Source organism: Anthonomus grandis, chromosome 19, assembly GCF_022605725.1.
Source record: "Anthonomus grandis grandis chromosome 19, icAntGran1.3, whole genome shotgun sequence".
In the NCBI taxonomy this organism is placed as follows: domain Eukaryota; kingdom Metazoa; phylum Arthropoda; class Insecta; order Coleoptera; family Curculionidae; genus Anthonomus; species Anthonomus grandis.
Genome location: NC_065564.1, coordinates 2,124,051 through 2,136,862, shown reverse-complemented (window position 1 = coordinate 2,136,862; position 12,812 = coordinate 2,124,051). Strand labels below are relative to the sequence as shown.

At 30.8% G+C, this 12,812-nt stretch overlaps 1 long non-coding RNA gene across 5 annotated transcripts in view; it reads right to left on the bottom strand.

Moving 5' to 3' along the window:
* Window positions 1-6,316: 6,316 nt before the first annotated feature.
* Window positions 6,317-12,812, bottom strand: part of LOC126747461 (uncharacterized) — a 24,402-nt gene continuing 17,906 nt past the window's right edge. For all 5 annotated transcript variants that reach the window (XR_007664212.1, XR_007664208.1, XR_007664209.1 and 2 more), the window contains 2 exons: window positions 8,600-9,105; window positions 6,317-6,546 (listed from right to left, as the gene is read on the bottom strand). This is a non-coding gene — a long non-coding RNA (uncharacterized LOC126747461). The remainder of the gene's footprint in view (window positions 6,547-8,599; window positions 9,106-12,812) is intronic.

The window sequence follows — 12,812 nt, the reverse complement described above, 5'->3', positions numbered from 1 at the left end:
TTATGAGCATTTTTATGTTGGGAATAAATATCAATCTAACCTCAAACATATTTTTATTCATAGAAAGTTTTAGGGTTGATTTTAAATTAAGTGCGTTACACCGTTGTAAATGGGAGAGAAAGGAGTCTCTTTCTGCCAAATTTCATGGATAGCAATGATCCAGGAAGAAAGTTATGAGCATTTAATTTAAGTAAACAAAGAATTATTAAAACTCAAACATATTTTTATTCATAGAAAGTGCTAGGGTTGATGTTAAATTAAGTGCGTTACACCGTTGTAAATGGGAGAGAAAGGAGTCTCTTTCTGCCAAATTTCATGGATAGCAATGATCCAGGAAGAAAGTTATGAGCATTTTTATGTTGGAAATAAATATTAATCTAACCTCAAACCTATTTTTATTCATAGAAAGTGGTAGAGTTGATATTAAATTAAGTGAGTTACACCGTTGTAAATGGGAGAGAAAGGAGTCTCTTTCTGCCAAATTTCATGGATAGCAATGATCCAGAAAGAAAGTTCTGAGCATTTAATTTAAGTAAACAAAGAATTATTAAAACTCAAACCTATTTTTATTCATAGAAAGTGGTAGAGTTGATATTAAATTAAGTGAGTTACGCCGTTGTAAATGGGAAAGAAAGAAGTCTCTTTCTGCCAAATTTCATGGATAGCAATGATCCAGGAAGAAAGTTATGAGCATTTTTATGTTGGAAATAAATATTAATCTAACCTCAAACCTATTTTTATTCATAGAAAGTGCTAGGGTTGATATTAAATTAAGTGCGTTACACCGTTGTAAATCGGAGAGAAAGGAGTCTCTTTCTGCCAAATTTCATGGATAGCCATGATCCAGGAAGGAAGTTATGAGCATTTGAAATAAGTAAACAAAGAATTATTAAACCTCAAACCTATTTTTATTCATAAAAAGTGCTAGAGTTGATAATAAATTAAGTGCGATACACCGTTGTAAATGGGAGAGAAAGGAGTCTCTTTCTGCCAAATTTCATGGATAGCAATAATCCAGGAAGAAAGTTATGAGCATTTAAAATAAGTAAACAAAGAATTATTAAACCTCAAACCTATTTTTATTCATAGAAAGTGGTAGAGTTAATATTAAATTAAGTGAGTTACACCGTTGTAAATGGGAGAGAAAGGAGTCTCTTTTTGCCAAATTTCATGGATAGCAATGATCCAGGAAGAAACTTATGAGCATTTAATTTAAGTAAACAAAGAATTATTAACCCTCAAACCTATTTTTATTCATAGAAAGTGGTAGAGTTGATATTAAATTAGGTGCGTTACACCGTTGTAAATCGGAGAGAAAGGAGTCTCTTTCTGCCAAATTTCATGGATAGCCATAATCCAGGAAGAAAGTTATGAGCATTTGAAATAAGTAAACAAAGAATTATTAAACCTCAAACCTATTTTTATTCATAAAAAGTGCTAGAGTTGATAATAAATTAAGTGCGATACACCGTTGTAAATGGGAGAGAAAGGAGTCTCTTTCTGCCAAATTTTATGGATAGCAATGATCCAGGAAGAAAGTTATGAGCATTTAAAATAAGTAAACAAAGAATTATTAAACCTCAAACCTATTTTTATTCATAGAAAGTGGTAGAGTTAATATTAAATTAAGTGAGTTACACCGTTGTAAATGGGAGAGAAAGGAGTCTCTTTTTGCCAAATTTCATGGATAGCAATGATCCAGGAAGAAACTTATGAGCATTTAATTTAAGTAAACAAAGAATTATTAACCCTCAAACCTATTTTTATTCATAGAAAGTGGTAGAGTTGATATTAAATTAAGTGCGTTACACCGTTGTAAATCGAAGAGAAAGGAGTCTCTTTCTGCCAAATTTCATGGATAGCCATGATCCAGGAAGGAAGTTATGAGCATTTGAAATAAGTAAACAAAGAATTATTAAACCTCAAACTTATTTTTATTCATAAAAAGTGCTAGAGGTGATAATAAATTAAGTACGATACACCGTTGTAAATGGGAGAGAAAGGAGTCTCTTTCTGCCAAATTTCATGGATAGCAATAATCCAGGAAGAAAGTTATGAGCATTTAAAATAAGTAAACAAAGAATTATTAAACCTCAAACCTATTTTTATTCATAGAAAGTGATAGAGTTGATATTAAATTAAGTGAGTTACACCGTTGTAAATGGGAGAGAAAGGAGTCTCTTTCTGCCAAATTTCATGGATAGCAATGATCCAGGAAGAAAGTTATGAGCATTTAATTTAAGTAAACAAAGAATTATCAAAACTTCAACCTATTTTTATTCATACAAAGTGGTAAAGTTGATATTAAATTAAGTGAGTTACACCGTTGTAAATAGGAGAGAAAGGAGTATCTTTCTGCCAAATTTCATGGATAGCAATGATCCAGGAAGAAAGTTATGAGCATTTTTGTGTTGGAAATAAATATCAATCTAACCTCAAACATATTTTTATTCATAGAAAGTGCTAGGGTTGATATTAAATTAAGTGAGTTACACAGTTGTAAATGGGAGAGAAAGGAGCCTCTTTCTGCCAAATTTCATGGATAGCAATGATCCAGGAAGAAAGTGATGAGCATTTAATTTAAGTAAACAAAGAATTATTAAAACTCAAACCTATTTTTATTCATAGAAAGTGGTAGAGTTGATATTAAATTAAGTGAGTTACACCGTTGTATATGGGAGAGAAAGGAGTCTCTTTCTGCCAAATTTCAAAATTAGCAATGATCCAGGAAGAAAGTTATGAGCATTTAAAATAAGTAAACAAAGAATTATTAAACCTCAAACCTATTTTTATTCATAGAAAGTGGTAGAGTTGATATTAAATTAAGTGAGTTACACCGTTGTAAATGGGAGAGAAAGGAGTCTCTTTCTGCCAAATTTCATGGATAGCAATGATCTAGGAAGAAAGTTATGAGCATTTAAAATAAGTAAACAAAGAATTATTAAAACTCAAACTTATTTTTATTCATAGAAAGTGGTAAAGTTGATATTAAATTAAGTGAGTTACACCGTTGTATATGGGAGAGAAAGGAGTCTCTTTCTGCCAAATTTCAAGGATAGCAATGATCCAGGAAGAAAGTTATGAGCATTTAAAATAAGTAAACAAAGAATTATTAAACCTCAAACCTATTTTTATTCATAGAAAGTGGTAGAGTTGATATTAAATTAAGTGAGTTACGCCGTTGTAAATGGGAGAGAAAGGAGTCTCTTTCTGCCAAATTTCATGGATAGCAATAATCCAGGAAGAAAGTTATGAGCATTTTTATGTTGGAAATAAATATCAATCTAACCTCAAACCTATTTTTATTTATAGAAAGTGGTAGAGTTGATATTAAATTAAGTGAGTTACACAGTTGTAAATGGGAGAGAAAGGAGTCTCTTTCTGCCAAATTTCATGGATAGCAATGATCCAGGAAGAAAGTTATAAGCATTTAATTTAAGTAAACAAAGAATTATTAAAACTCAAACCTATTTTTATTCATAGAAAGTAGTAGAGTTGATATTAAATTAAGTGAGTTACACCGTTGTAAATGGAAGAGAAAGGAGTCTCTTTCTGCCAAATTTCATGGATAGCAATGATCCAGGAAGAAAGTTATGAGCATTTTTATGTTGGAAATAAATATCAATCTAACCTCAAACCTATTTTTATTTATAGAAAGTGGTAGAGTTGATATTAAATTAAGTGAGTTACACAGTTGTAAATGGGAGAGAAAGGAGTCTCTTTCTGCCAAATTTCATGGATAGCAATGATCCAGGAAGAAAGTTATAAGCATTTAATTTAAGTAAACAAAGAATTATTAAAACTCAAACCTATTTTTATTCATAGAAAGTGGTAGAGTTGATATTAAATTAAGTGAGTTACACAGTTGTAAATGGGAGAGAAAGGAGTCTCTTTCTGCCAAATTTCATGGATAGCAATGATCCAGGAAGAAAGTTATAAGCATTTAATTTAAGTAAACAAAGAATTATTAAAACTCAAACCTATTTTTATTCATAGAAAGTGGTAGAGTTGATATTAAATTAAGTGCGTTACACCGTTGTAAATCGGAGAGAAAGGAGTCTCTTTCTGCCAAATTTCATAGATAGTCATGATCCAGGAAGGAAGTTATGAGCATTTGAAATAAGTAAACAAAGAATTATTAAACCTCAAACCTATTTTTATTCATAGAAAGTGCTAGGGTTGATATTAAATTAAGTGCATTACACCGTTGTAAATGGGAGAGAAAGGAGTCTCTTTCTGCCAAATTTCATGGATAGCAATGATCCAGGAAGAAAGTTATGAGCATTTGATTTAAGTAAACAAAGAATTATTTAAAACTCAAACCTATTTTTATTCATAGAAAGTGGTAGAGTTGATATTAAATTAAGTGAGTTACACCGTTGTAAATGGGAGAGAAAGGAGTCTCTTTCTGCCGAATTTCATGGATAGCAATGATCCAGGAAGAAAGTTATGAGCATTTGATTTAAGTAAACAAAGAATTATTAAAACTCAAACCTATTTTTATTCATAGAAAGTGATAGGGTTGATATTAAATTAAGTGCGTTACACCGTTATAAATGGGACAGAAAGGAGTCTCTTTCTGCTAAATTTCATGGATAGCAATATTCCAGGAAGAAAGTTATGAGCATTTAAAATAAGTAAACAAAGAATTATTAAACCTCAAACCTATTTTTATTCATAGAAAGTGCTAGGGTTGATATTAAATTAAGTGCGTTACACCGTTATAAATCGGAGAGAAAGGAGTCTCTTTCTGCCAAATTTCATGGATAGCAATGATCCAGGAAGAAAGTTATGAGCATTTTTATGTTGGAAATAAATATCAATCTAACCTCAAACATACTTTTATTCATAGAAAGTGCTAGGGTTGATATTAAATTAAGTGCGTTACACCGTTGTAAATCGGAGAGAAAGGAGTCTCTTTCTGCCAAATTTCATGGATAGCAATATTCCAGGAAGAAAGTTATAAGCATTTAATTTAAGTAAACAAAGAATTATTAAAACTCAAACCTATTTTTATTCATAGAAAGTGGTAGAGTTGATATTAAATTAAGTGAGTTACACCGTTGTAAATGGAAGAGAAAGGAGTCTCTTTCTGCCAAATTTCATGGATAGCAATGATCCAGGAAGAAAGTTATGAGCATTTTTATGTTGGAAATAAATATCAATCTAACCTCAAACATACTTTTATTCATAGAAAGTGCTAGGGTTGATATTAAATTAAGTGCGTTACACCGTTGTAAATCGGAGAGAAAGGAGTCTCTTTCTGCCAAATTTCATGAATAGCAATATTCCAGGAAGAAAGTTATGAGCATTTAAAATAAGTAAACAAAGAATTATTAAACCTCAAACCTATTTTTATTCATAGAAAGTGGTAGAGTTGATATTAAATTAAGTGAGTTACACCGTTGTAAATGGGAGAGAAAGGAGTCTCTTTCTGCCAAATTTCATGGATAGCAATGATCCAGGAAGAAAGTTATGAGCATTTTTATGTTGGAAATAAATATCAATCTAACCTCAAACCTATTTTTATTCATAGAAAGTGCTAGGGTTGATATTAAATTAAGTGCATTACACTGTTGTAAATAAGAGAGAAAGGAGTCTCTTTCTGCCGAATTTCATGGATAGCAATGATCCAGGAAGAAAGTTATGAGCATTTGATTTAAGTAAACAAAGAATTATTAAAACTCAAACCTATTTTTATTCATAGAAAGTGATAGGGTTGATATTAAATTAAGTGCGTTACACCGTTATAAATGGGACAGAAAGGAGCCTCTTTCTGCTAAATTTCATGGATAGCAATATTCCAGGAAGAAAGTTATGAGCATTTAAAATAAGTAAACAAAGAATTATTAAACCTCAAACCTATTTTTATTCATAGAAAGTGCTAGGGTTAATATTAAATTAAGTGCGTTACACCGTTATAAATCGGAGAGAAAGGAGTCTCTTTCTGCCAAATTTCATGGATAGCAATGATCCAGGAAGAAAGTTATGAGCATTTTTATGTTGGAAATAAATATCAATCTAACCTCAAACATACTTTTATTCATAGAAAGTGCTAGGGTTGATATTAAATTAAGTGCGTTACACCGTTGTAAATCGGAGAGAAAGGAGTCTCTTTCTGTTAAATTTCATGGATAGCAATAATCCAGGAAGAAAGTTATGAGCATTTAAAATAAGTAAACAAAGAATTATTAAACCTCAAACCTATTTTTATTCATAGAAAGTGGTAGAGTTAATATTAAATTAAGTAAGTTACACCGTTGTAAATGGGAGAGAAAGGAGTCTCTTTCTGCCAAATTTCATGGATAGCAATGATCCAGGAAGAAAGTTATGAGCATTTAATTTAAGTAAACAAAGAATTATTAAAACTCAAACCTATTTTTATTCATAGAAAGTGGTAGAGTTGATGTTAAATTAAGTGAGTTACACCGTTGTAAATGGGAGAGAAAGGAGTCTCTTTCTGCCAAATTTCATGGATAGCAATGATCCAGGAAGAAAGTTATGAGCATTTGATTTAAGTAAACAAAGAATTATTAAAACTCAAACCTATTTTTATTCATAGAAAGTGATAGGGTTGATATTAAATCAAGTGCGTTACACCGTTATAAATGGGACAGAAAGGAGTCTCTTTCTGCCAAATTTCATGGATAGCAATAATCCAGGAAGAAAGTTATGAGCATTTAAAATAAGTAAACAAAGAATTAATAAACCTCAAACCTATTTTTATTCATAGAAAGTGGTAGAGTTGATATTAAATTAAGTGAGTTACACCGTTGTAAATGGGAGAGAAAGGAGTCTCTTTCTGCCAAATTTCATGGATAGCAATAATCCAGGAAGAAAGTTATAAGCATTTAATTTAAGTAAACAAAGAATTATTAAAACTCAAACCTATTTTTATTCATAGAAAGTGGTAGAGTTGATATTAAATTAAGTGAGTTACACCGTTGTAAATGGAAGAGAAAGGAGTCTCTTTCTGCCAAATTTCATGGATAGCAATGATCCAGGAAGAAAGTTATGAGCATTTTTATGTTGGAAATAAATATCAATCTAACCTCAAACATACTTTTATTCATAGAAAGTGCTAGGGTTGATATTAAATTAAGTGCGTTACACCGTTGTAAATCGGAGAGAAAGGAGTCTCTTTCTGTTAAATTTCATGGATAGCAATAATCCAGGAAGAAAGTTATGAGCATTTAAAATAAGTAAACAAAGAATTATTAAACCTCAAACCTATTTTTATTCATAGAAAGTGGTAGAGTTGATATTAAATTAAGTAAGTTACACCGTTGTAAATGGGAGAGAAAGGAGTCTCTTTCTGCCAAATTTCATGGATAGCAATAATCCAGGAAGAAAGTTATGAGCATTTAAAATAAGTAAACAAAGAATTAATAAACCTCAAACCTATTTTTATTCATAGAAAGTGGTAGAGTTGATATTAAATTAAGTGAGTTACACCGTTGTAAATGGGAGAGAAAGGAGTCTCTTTCTGCCAAATTTCATGGATAGCAATAATCCAGGAAGAAAGTTATAAGCATTTAATTTAAGTAAACAAAGAATTATTAAAACTCAAACCTATTTTTATTCATAGAAAGTGGTAGAGTTGATATTAAATTAAGTGAGTTACACCGTTGTAAATGGAAGAGAAAGGAGTCTCTTTCTGCCAAATTTCATGGATAGCAATGATCCAGGAAGAAAGTTATGAGCATTTTTATGTTGGAAATAAATATCAATCTAACCTCAAACATACTTTTATTCATAGAAAGTGCTAGGGTTGATATTAAATTAAGTGCGTTACACCGTTGTAAATCGGAGAGAAAGGAGTCTCTTTCTGCCAAATTTTATGGATAGTCATGATCCAGGAAGGAAGTTATGAGCATTTAAAATAAGTAAACAAAGAATTATTAAACCTCAAACCTATTTTTATTCATAGAAAGTGCTAGGGTTGATATTAAATTAAGTACATTACACCGTTGTAAATGGGAGAGAAAGGAGTCTCTTTCTGCCGAATTTCATGGATAGCAATAATCCAGGAAGAAAGTTATGAGCATTTGATTTAAGTAAACAAAGAATTATTTAAAACTCAAACCTATTTTTATTCATAGAAAGTGGTAGAGTTGATATTAAATTAAGTGAGTTACACCGTTGTAAATGGGAGAGAAAGGAGTCTCTTTCTGCCAAATTTCATAAATAGCAATGATCCAGGAAGAAAGTTATGAGCATTTAATTTAAGTAAACAAAGAATTATTAAAACTCAAACCTATTTTTATTCATAGAAAGTGGTAGAGTTGATATTAAATTAAGTGAGTTACACCGTTGTAAATGGGAGAGAAAGGAGTCTCTTTTTGTTAAATTTCATGGATAGCAATGATCCAGGAAGAAAGTTATGAGCATTTTTATGTTGGAAATAAATATCAATCTAACCTCAAACCTATTTTTATTCATAGAAAGTGCTAGGATTGATATTAAATTAAGTGCATTACACTGTTGTAAATAAGAGAGAAAGGAGTCTCTTTCTGCCGAATTTCATGGATAGCAATGATCCAGGAAGAAAGTTATGAGCATTTGATTTAAGTAAACAAAGAATTATTAAAACTCAAACCTATTTTTATTCATAGAAAGTGATAGGGTTGATATTAAATTAAGTGCGTTACACCGTTATAAATGGGACAGAAAGGAGCCTCTTTCTGCTAAATTTCATGGATAGCAATATTCCAGGAAGAAAGTTATGAGCATTTAAAATAAGTAAACAAAGAATTATTAAACCTCAAACCTATTTTTATTCATAGAAAGTGCTAGGGTTGATATTAAATTAAGTGCGTTACACCGTTATAAATCGGAGAGAAAGGAGTCTCTTTCTGCCAAATTTCATGGATAGCAATGATCCAGGAAGAAAGTTATGAGCATTTTTATGTTGGAAATAAATATCAATCTAACCTCAAACATACTTTTATTCATAGAAAGTGCTAGGGTTGATATTAAATTAAGTGCGTTACACCGTTGTAAATCGGAGAGAAAGGAGTCTCTTTCTGCCAAATTTCATGGATAGCAATAATCCAGGAAGAAAGTTATGAGCATTTAAAATAAGTAAACAAAGAATTATTAAACCTCAAACCAATTTTTATTCATAGAAAGTGGTAGAGTTGATATTAAATTAAGTAAGTTACACCGTTGTAAATGGGAGAGAAAGGAGTCTCTTTCTGCCAAATTTCATGAATAGCAATAATCCAGGAAGAAAGTTATGAGCATTTAATTTAAGTAAACAAAGAATTATTAAAACTCAAACCTATTTTTATTCATAGAAAGTGGTAGAGTTGATATTAAATTAAGTGAGTTACACCGTTGTAAATGGGAGAGAAAGGAGTCTCTTTCTGCCAAATTTCATGGGTAGCAATGATCCAGGAAGAAAGTTATGAGCATTTGATTTAAGTAAACAAAGAATTATTAAAACTCAAACCTATTTTTATTCATAGAAAGTGATAGGGTTGATATTAAATTAAGTGCGTTACACCGTTATAAATGGGACAGAAAGGAGCCTCTTTCTGCTAAATTTCATGGATAGCAATATTCCAGGAAGAAAGTTATGAGCATTTAAAATAAGTAAACAAAGAATTATTAAACCTCAAACCTATTTTTATTCATAGAAAGTGCTAGGGTTGATATTAAATTAAGTGCGTTACACCGTTGTAAATCGGAGAGAAAGGAGTCTCTTTCTGCCAAATTTTATGGATAGTCATGATCCAGGAAGGAAGTTATGAGCATTTGAAATAAGTAAACAAAGAATTATTAAACCTCAAACCTCTTTTTATTCATAGAAAGTGCTAGGGTTGATATTAAATTAAGTGCGTTACACCGTTGTAAATCGGAGAGAAAGGAGTCTCTTTCTGCCAAATTTTATGGATAGTCATGATCCAGGAAGGAAGTTATGAGCATTTGAAATAAGTAAACAAAGAATTATTAAACCTCAAACCTCTTTTTATTCATAGAAAGTGCTAGGGTTGATATTAAATTAAGTAAGTTACACCGTTGTAAATGGGAGAGAAAGGAGTCTCTTTCTGCCAAATTTCATGGATAGCAATGATCCAGGAAGAAAGTTATGAGCATTTAAAATAAGTAAACAAAGAATTATTAAAACTCAAACCTATTTTTATTCATAGAAAGTGGTAGAGTTGATATTAAATTAAGTGAGTTACACCGTTGTAAATGGGAGAGAAAGGAGTCTCGTTCTGCCAAATTTCATGGATAGCAATAATCCAGGAAGAAAGTTATGAGCATTTAAAATAAGTAAACAAAGAATTATTAAACCTCAAACTTATTTTTATTCATAGAAAGTGGTAGAGTTGATATTAAATTAAGTAAGTTACACCGTTGTAAATGGGAGAGAAAGGAGTCTCTTTCTGCCAAATTTCATGGATAGCAATGATCCAGGAAGAAAGGTATGAGCATTTAATTTAAGTAAACAAAGAATTATTAAAACTCAAACCTATTTTTATTCATAGAAAGTGGTAGAGTTGATATTAAATTAAGTAAGTTACACCGTTGTAAATGGGAGAGAAAGGAGTCTCTTTCTGCCAAATTTCATGGATAGCAATGATCCAGGAAGAAAGTTATGAGCATTTAAAATAAGTAAACAAAGAATTATTAAACCTCAAACTTATTTTTATTCATAGAAAGTGGTAGAGTTGATATTAAATTAAGTAAGTTACACCGTTGTAAATGGGAGAGAAAGGAGTCTCTTTCTGCCAAATTTCATGGATAGCAATGATCCAGGAAGAAAGGTATGAGCATTTAATTTAAGTAAACAAAGAATTATTAAAACTCAAACCTATTTTTATTCATAGAAAGTGGTAGAGTTGATATTAAATTAAGTGAGTTACACCGTTGTAAATGGGAGAGAAAGGAGTCTCGTTCTGCCAAATTTCATGGATAGCAATAATCCAGGAAGAAAGTTATGAGCATTTAAAATAAGTAAACAAAGAATTAATAAACCTCAAACCTATTTTTATTCATAGAAAGTGGTAGAGTTGATATTAAATTAAGTGAGTTACACCGTTATAAATGGGAGAGAAAGGAGTCTCTTTCTGCCAAATTTCATGGATAGCAATGATCCAGGAAGAAAGTTATGAGCATTTGATTTAAGTAAACAAAGAATTATTAAAACTCAAACCTATTTTTATTCATAGAAAGTGATAGGGTTGATATTAAATCAAGTGCGTTACACCGTTATAAATGGGACAGAAAGGAGTCTCTTTCTGCCAAATTTCATGGATAGCAATAATCCAGGAAGAAAGTTATGAGCATTTAAAATAAGTAAACAAAGAATTAATAAACCTCAAACCTATTTTTATTCATAGAAAGTGGTAGAGTTGATATTAAATTAAGTGAGTTACACCGTTGTAAATGGGAGAGAAAGGAGTCTCTTTCTGCCAAATTTCATGGATAGCAATGATCCAGGAAGAAAGTTATGAGCATTTAAAATAAGTAAACAAAGAATTAATAAACCTCAAACCTATTTTTATTCATAGAAAGTGGTAGAGTTGATATTAAATTAAGTGCGTTACACCGTTATAAATCGGAGAGAAAGGAGTCTCTTTCTGCCAAATTTCATGGATAGCAATGATCCAGGAAGAAAGTTATGAGCATTTTTATGTTGGAAATAAATATCAATCTAACCTCAAACCTATTTTTATTTATAGAAAGTGGTAGAGTTGATATTAAATTAAGTGAGTTACACAGTTGTAAATGGGAGAGAAAGGAGTCTCTTTCTGCCAAATTTCATGGATAGCAATGATCCAGGAAGAAAGTTATAAGCATTTAATTTAAGTAAACAAAGAATTATTAAAACTCAAACCTATTTTTATTCATAGAAAGTAGTAGAGTTGATATTAAATTAAGTGAGTTACACCGTTGTAAATGGAAGAGAAAGGAGTCTCTTTCTGCCAAATTTCATGGATAGCAATGATCCAGGAAGAAAGTTATGAGCATTTAAAATAAGTAAACAAAGAATTAATAAACCTCAAACCTATTTTTATTCATAGAAAGTGGTAGAGTTGATATTAAATTAAGTGCGTTACACCGTTATAAATCGGAGAGAAAGGAGTCTCTTTCTGCCAAATTTCATGGATAGCAATGATCCAGGAAGAAAGTTATGAGCATTTTTATGTTGGAAATAAATATCAATCTAACCTCAAACATACTTTTATTCATAGAAAGTGCTAGGGTTGATATTAAATTAAGTGCGTTACACCGTTGTAAATCGGAGAGAATGGAGTCTCTTTCTGCTAAATTTCATGGATAGCAATAATCCAGGAAGAAAGTTATGAGCATTTAAAATAAGTAAACAAAGAATTATTAAACCTCAAACTTATTTTTATTCATAGAAAGTGGTAGAGTTGATATTAAATTAAGTAAGTTACACCGTTGTAAATGGGAGAGAAAGGAGTCTCTTTCTGCCAAATTTCATGGATAGCAATGATCCAGGAAGAAAGTTATGAGCATTTAATTTAAGTAAACAAAGAATTATTAAAACTCAAACCTATTTTTATTCATAGAAAGTGGTAGAGTTGATATTAAATTAAGTGAGTTACACCGTTGTAAATGGGAGAGAAAGGAGTCTCTTTCTGCCAAATTTCATGGATAGCAATAATCCAGGAAGAAAGTTATGAGCATTTAAAATAAGTAAACAAAGAATTAATAAACCTCAAACCTATTTTTATTCATAGAAAGTGGTAGAGTTGATATTAAATTAAGTGAGTTACACCGTTGTAAATGGGAGAGAAAGGAGTCTCTTTCTGCCAAACTCTCACGAGATGTGT